Raw genomic sequence first — 7,988 nt, 5'->3', positions numbered from 1 at the left:
ACGACTCTATCCTATGACAAATACTCTATCACCCTTCCCAGAGACGCTTCATCAAGTGTGCGCTTTATCAAATACGACTCTATCCTATGGCAAATACTCTATTACCCTGCAAATCCTTTATCACCCTTCACATAGACGCTTGATCAAGTGTGCGCTTTAATTAATACGACTCCATCCTATGGCAAATACTCTATTACCCGTCACGGAGACGTTTGATCAAGTGTGCGCTTTATTGAATACGGATGGTTATGTACAAGATGTCACAGTTTATAACTTTGAATTTAAAAAAATCGACAGTAATAACAGAACATTAAGTATAGTAAATTAAATAACACATAGCTGAGAGGGTGATAGAGCAGATTGGTACCCCTCGAAAAGGCATTGTCAACCTTGGCTTCGCCGCGGTTGACAATGTTTTCTCTGGGTACCAATCTGCTCTATCACCCTCTCAGCTATGTGTTATTTATATACTGTTGAATACATTTTTGGTAATATCTTTTAGACGTGGCTCTGTACTTGCTATCAATGTGTTGTTGTCGTGTGGTTTTTTTTTTTGTATTCTTTTTTTTTATCATTGCGTATGTCATTTGTCTATACACCATAACGTTGACATATTTGTTTGTTTTTATAGTGATTAAGATGATAGAACAATGTTGACTGCTGTACCCATTTTTTGACATTTTTACCTATTATGTCTATTTGTTTTGGTCACACATTGTTGTTGATATAATAGAATGTTATGCGACTGTCATACAAATTAGACGCTTAGTAGCTATAAAACCTGGTTTAGTTACCGTTTTCTTAAAACGGAAACCAGACACTGGTGACATGTTACAAAGTCTATGAAGCATACTTTGTTCTTTCCTCTTACGAAAGATTTTTATCTGCATTTGATCATTCTGTTCTAGGAAAAATTTTGACAAATATATTCAAAATATTATTTAGTTTAAAATAAGGAATACTAGTGATCAGATTGTGACTTTCAAATATATTTATTTAAAACTATTTCAAGAAGGGAAGGAGCAAGTTGGTTGTACTCTGTAGATAATTATAAAACTAAAGATAACATGAGTCTAGTTCATCCTGCTTCATATCTAACATCTAACATCGCCAACTTGAAAATGGCGGGTTATTTGCATGCAATTTCACTTATCTATTGCATTTATATACATTAAACATATGTCAGTTGAACAATATTCAGAAGCAAAGCTAAGATAGGCAACTTCTTATACAGTAGTACAATGAGGAAATTTCAAAATAAGTTTGTTTATATATCTCTTAGTTTTCTTTTCCACATTTTTATTGAGTTCCCGATAATATTGTTTTTCATTGAGCTGTTCCTGAAATTTGTCTAGGTAATATATTCTTCCAATTATTACTATTGCACAACCCTTGCAGCTTCTTTTATGATTATCCATTCATCTTTTTGTAATCTGTTTAAAGCTTGCTGTAGTTTTAAAGGTAAATTATTTTTTACTGTGTCCTGTGGTTTCAGTATTAATGAGAAATTTTACAGATGATCAATGTAAAAGTCTAATTTTTAATTTTTTCCCTTTTCCGGTGTAAATGTAGATTTATTCCAAACAACTGATACGTCATCTGTCTTTGATTCATGATTCCCATAATGATTTTTTAGTCTTATTTTTCGCCAATTTTTTTATTTTCCACTGAGAGTGTATCAGTGTCGGCTGTAAGTGTCGGATTATATTTCAGTCCTTTATTTAACACTTTCCTTTCATCGGCATCAATTATGCGATTAGACTAGTTAATTATTTTTGGTTCGACCCTGTTACTTGTTTCTAATTGGTTCCGGAACGTTCCTCTTTTTGGTAGGCGGTTTTGTTCCGCCCCACACCAAAAACGAATCCGTTTTGTTCTCCGTTCAACATCGTTCTGGTCTAATTTTTGTGTTAGATTGTAGACTTTGATTTTCATTGTTTGTAGTCTGGTTTTATTATGTTTCAAGTTAGGCCTTTTGAACTTTGGTTTAGAAGTTGTTTTGTATCACGATTTTTAACCTCTTCGGAATTCAAGGGTTTAGAATTTTTTGATTTTTGGCCGATTGTTACTTCTCCTTCTCGACCGACTTTGTGATTTGTTTTTATTCCACTTTGTTTTTAGTAGTGTTTTACTCCTCTGTCATTGTTCGGTAATATTTTTAGGTTTCCGTTGTATTTGTTTTATGGACTTTACTTGCTGGTTATGTGGGTTTTCTGCATATGATTCCCCTTGCCATTTCAGTTTTTTTCTTCTTTATTAGAAAATTTCTTTTGACCATATCTCCTTAAGTAAATCGGGAACAGTGTTCGTTGAAATTTGGTTGATTTCTTGGTTGACAAGATTATCACTTTCTTGGTATTTCTTTATTTTTGCTATTAGAAGAGATACTTTCGTATGGATTCTTTGAATCGTAAGATCCCATCGTAATTTTGTTTCCATTTCTGGTTCTCCTTTTATTTCTTTTATCAGATATTTTTTTAGAGATAATTGGTACATTTTGAATTTTAGCGTTATATAATCCAATCATTATATATGTTAGCCTGTTTTTCACAGTTAAGAAAATTCCAAAGGTTTTGCTTACGTGCATTAAGAACATGTTTCCATGTTGAAGAAATTTGTTTCTTTTTTCTGTAAGCTTCTTTTTCAATTGAAGCTTCATTTAATTCTAACCACATTAGTGGTGTTGATTCACTGGACTTACTTAAGTTTCGAATTGTTTTCAATTCAACCAAGACATTATATATATATACATATACTCGTCCTGAATATGCATGACATATTTGCCACTGGACTTTAAGAAACCAACAATTAATCATATATATACGTATGTGTACAATGTATCAATGAACAAAATAAATTGTAAATAAGAACCTTGTTTTACTTCTTTACTGTCTGTGGATTTTTCCACTCTGTTTTCAGTAACTATAAATGAACGTAAAATTATTATTTAACACAGAGAAAACAAGCATAAAAAATTACATTTCTTTCGAATAAGATTGAAAAAAAAAATGAAAACAACACGTTTAATATTTTTTTGCGTCCGAAGCGCATATAAGAACTAAAACAAAATGTACATGTGTGCTGCTTTACTGTTATTGTTCTGATAATTATTTTGTATAATTATAAAGACATTATTAAAATAGGAAGTTGTCAAACGACCAGCGCAACAATGCGTATTACGTTCGTTTACTAAAATGTTTTTAACGTTTTCCATTTCGAACTAAATAATAAGTTTGATGACTTTGATGAACGTATCTAACAAATTAACGTTTTAGTAAAAGATACCATAAATACAACTGTATCTGCTTCATATTGTGACATACATCTAGAAATTGACAATAAGGATAAGGTTGATAACAAAGCTTAATGACAAGAGACATGATATTAGGATCCCATTTATTAATTTTGTTATTTCAATGTAGTAAGAATCAAACATAATCTGCGTATGGAGTATATATCGCTCAGTGGATATGAAATCGCAGAGAATGTTCTTGAAAGTAGGATATTGCGTACAAGGAAGAGTTCAACCCAAGTTTCCGATCAGTAAAGTCTAAGTCATTCCTCCAAAAGAAAAAAACTTGTTCAGTTTGACGTTACCATAACCCTCTTCTCTTTATGTTGAATGTGATATCCCCGAATGGGACGTACAATTAAGGCATGTATGTTGGCAATCATTTGTAACAAAAAAGTAGAAAAAATATGCATTTTTATCTTAAAACATAAAAATAAAAAAAATTGCAAAATTGTCAACATGATAAATAAGACACAAAAAAGCATCAAAATATGATCAAACTTTCTTAAATTAACACTTAAATGTAGTTTATTTATTGAAAGAATGAAAACGTTTAAAAGTGAAACTGTGATTTTTTTCACGATAAAAGCCCATAAAACAGGCAAAAATTGACGAAAAATGGGTAAATCATCACAATTCGGTACTTTCAGAGGACCGTGGCAAAAAAGATAGTGCACCATCATTTGATTATTCCTTCACAAATTATTTAGTGAAAGTCATTGAAACTCAAAAATTAGGTTAAGATGAATAGTTTAATTGGCTCCTCAGACGCGTACATCCTTAACAATGTTATATTTTTTTATTTTTTTTTAGAGCAGATATTAAGTTCTTGTACTTTGCACAAGTCATATAATTTTTTTCACAAGTATAACATCAGTTTATAATATGAACATCTGTCAGAGCATATATTTCATTGATACATTTTTGTTATCTTATGATGTTAATGCACTATATTTCGTGAATCCTTAAAGTACTTGTAACCCATTGAAAATTCAGAAATAAAGTCACTACCATATGATTTTGATTCCATTTCATGCAAGCTTTCTCTAAAAATACTAGGAAAATTGTACGTTACATTGATTACGCAAATGTTATTGGACATACACAATTGAGATCATAATATCATAAAAAGAGCATTTTATTTCTGCGAAAATATTAAACTTACTTCTTATAACTTTATTATTTTAGCACTTGATAAAAAGAGTTTCAAAAGCACCATATAGATAAAAAAAAAAAAAAAAAAAATAGAGGCAATAGTTTGCTATCCAAGCAAATATTTTGTTTCTGAAAAATATGCAAGACGTTTGAAGGGTTCAGTTTATGTTCTGTCCCTTCCTAGCTAGAAACTATAATGCATAACAGTACTAGTACCTGGTATTGCTTTTTTACTGGTTTGTACTTTTACCATATCCCGACGAGCAACTAAAATAAAAAAAGTAAGTAAGGTTAATAAATATATATTAACTACGTTCAAGTAGGCATATTATTAGTTAATCTAAAAACACGTCATATGTATCCATATTTTTTTTTCAATTTTTACATGGTGTTAACTGGTAGAAATGATAGTGAAATCAGAGATTGCCGATACAAAATGCACAAACCAAGATGTCTCGCCTATTTTCATATAATGGCTTTATCTTATGTTAAAGATTCCTCTACATATATATATATCACTAAAAATAAACCATTGAAGAGGGAATACTCCATCTGAAAATTCAGTTAAAAATAAAAGGGTTGACAGTCGTGGAAGATAAGAAAAAAACTATTTAAATAAAACTTTAATAGCATATGTACGAGAAGTACATTCGAATATCTACCTGCCAATCGCAGGCTTAAAATAAACTGAGGAAAACATTTTTAATTTTTTTTTCTCTCTATACTTTCTTTTGATTGTAAGAAGCTTCTGTCCAAGTTTGGTAAAAACCAAGGATAGTTTATGAATCTAATAATGTTTTAAAACCTTAACTGCAGACTGTATGTAATGTAAATGGAAGGAAAATACATTTATTAGAAAAATACAGAAAAACAAGCACAAAATGTAAGCTAAATTTCATTTGCGGTACTAGCTTCATTTCATAAACAAGATTTTCTCCAAGTTTGGTAAAACTAAGAAAATTATAAAGACTTTAAAAACTTTGACCCACAGAGTAAATGTAATGTAGAGTCCATTACAAGTAAAATACTGAAAAGATCTTTTTTACAAAATGTATGTCTGGATACTATCTTATGATCCTAAACAAGCTTCTGTCCAAGTTTGGTAGAAATTCAGGATAATTTAAGAGAGTTATAAAAATTTGAAAAAAATTTAACCAGAGTGAATATTTGTCGACGCCACAAACCACGAGGGAATATATGATCGATATGTCTCACTCTTTCGACAAAAATCGAAGGCTCGACAAAAACATACTTTTTTGAGAATATAATGGAAATAAAAACAAAGAAGATGTGATAAGATTGCCAATGAGCAAACTCTCCACTATAGGTACCGTACGGCCCTCAACAATAAGCAAAGCCTAGGCCGCATGATCAGCTATAAAAGGCCCAGAAATGACAATGTAAAAAGAATCAAACGAGAAAACTAACGGAATTAATTATGGAAAATTTATTTCTTCTATATAACTGACAGTGGATGCCAATAATTTACTAAAACAGTTTTGACATAAAGTTTGCTGATAACAATTATTTTACTTACCGTAAATAAAACTGTACATGACAAATATAATGTTACTTAAAATAATCCCAGAGAGCATAATTTGCAAATAGAAACGAATTCCTAAAAATAGAGAAACAAAATTTGTAAGCATAACAATATTTCTCCTAGTCAATAGGAAATTATATTGTGTATCTGTTTATTGTTTGTATAGTGGTACATAAGTTTATAATTGGTGCGTCATCAGTAACTTGATAAAGACAGTTTCGATACATTCTGAGTCAGCTGTCAACAAACTAAATAAAATAAATAAAAAAACATACCGAGCTAAGAGGAAAATTCAAAACGGAAATTCACTAATCAAATGGCAAAATCAAAAGCTCAAATTCATCAAACAAGTGCCAACAACTGTCATAATCCTGACTTCTTGACACAGTCATTTTGAACTAATATTGAGATCGAAAATAAGAAAAAGACAAATATAACTGCAATATGTATCATACATTAAATTTGAAAGAATACTTGAAGAATGACGTAAGGCTATACACATATATTTACTGTTTCTTAAGTTGTGGATTTGCCCACTTACAAAGTGATATATTTGGAGGGAATCACACAATAATAATGGAATAAAGGAGATGTATATAAACCCAAGGGAAGGTTGCACTGTACATTTTTGAAGGAGTGAAAATCAGGTGAGTTCAAATGATAAATAAAAATGACTACCGAACTCCAAGGAAAATTCCGAATGGAAAGTCCTTCATCAAGTGGCAAAATCAAAAGCTTAAACACATCAAACGGCTGTATAACAACTGTCATATTCCTGATTTGTCACAACCATTTCTTTATGTTAAAACCTGTAGATCAAATCTCGTTTCATATATTTAAGATACTAATGGTTTTCTTATCCCAGGCATATATTACTGTAGCCATATTTGGCACAGCTCTTTTGGAATGTTTGGTCTTCAATGCTCTCCAACTTATACTTGTTTGGCTGTTTAACCATTTTGACCTGATCGTCACCGATGAGTCTTATGCAGACGAAACTCGCGTCTGACGTATCCAATCTTAAGCATGATGCTTTTGAAAACAATTTATAGCTAAATTAATTTCTCTCTTATATGACAGTCATATAGACGTTCGTTATACTGACAACAAAGTATGAGCAGAAAAAATAGACATAATTTGTCAATAATATATAAAACTTGTGGTACACCAGTCAAAAACAAATAACAATTTCAACAAAGCAAAACAAATGGCAAATTACATAAGAAAATACAAAAACGACCATAGCACAATAACACAATGCATAAATGCCTAGTAACTCTGAAAGTATATAGAAACACCATACAGACCTAATACACATAAGGCACATTGAACACACATTTAACTTGAAATACACAGATGTGTAATTATTATAAATTACTTGTTGTCATTTAAACTTTTTTCAATGCCCTAAGTCTATAAAAATTGTGTTTGAGTCTTTTAAATGGAATTCTGGTTTTTTTTTGTTGAGAGGGGGGATAAATGTTTTTGTTATCTAAGAGGGTCCGTATTTTCTGTTCAGGTTGTGATTAAATTGTTAGGTTTTGCCAATTATTCCCCTAAAAGGAAGTAAGTCAGTGTTAGCATTATATCATAAATTTAGTAAAGCAATTTTAAAATCTTACTGTAATTATCTGTTTCCCACATGTATATATCTGATACAGCGACTTTATCAAAATCATCTGTTTGAATTAATGCTGTAACGCTGGAAACATAACATATAATATACAAAGATTATTATTTTCTATATTCTTTTGAAAATTATTTTGTATTTGTATGTCACTGCAGTGACGCAATGTTTTTTAACATGCAAAAGGTATGGCATTTCCCGTATTGACGTCCCCATTCCGACAAGACGAGACTGTGCTTTTTTTAATCTCATGCAAAAAATCAGCTCCAATATTTTAAGTGTCCTCAGACTTTTAAGATACGAAGCGTTAAACAAGATGTGCATGAAGAGTTCATAGTTGGTGCGTTATCATTCGTTTGTATCATATTCCA

The sequence above is a fragment of the Mytilus trossulus genome, chromosome 3 (genome assembly GCF_036588685.1).
Source record: "Mytilus trossulus isolate FHL-02 chromosome 3, PNRI_Mtr1.1.1.hap1, whole genome shotgun sequence".
Taxonomy (NCBI): Eukaryota; Metazoa; Mollusca; class Bivalvia; order Mytilida; family Mytilidae; genus Mytilus; species Mytilus trossulus.
This window is presented reverse-complemented; position numbering follows the sequence as displayed.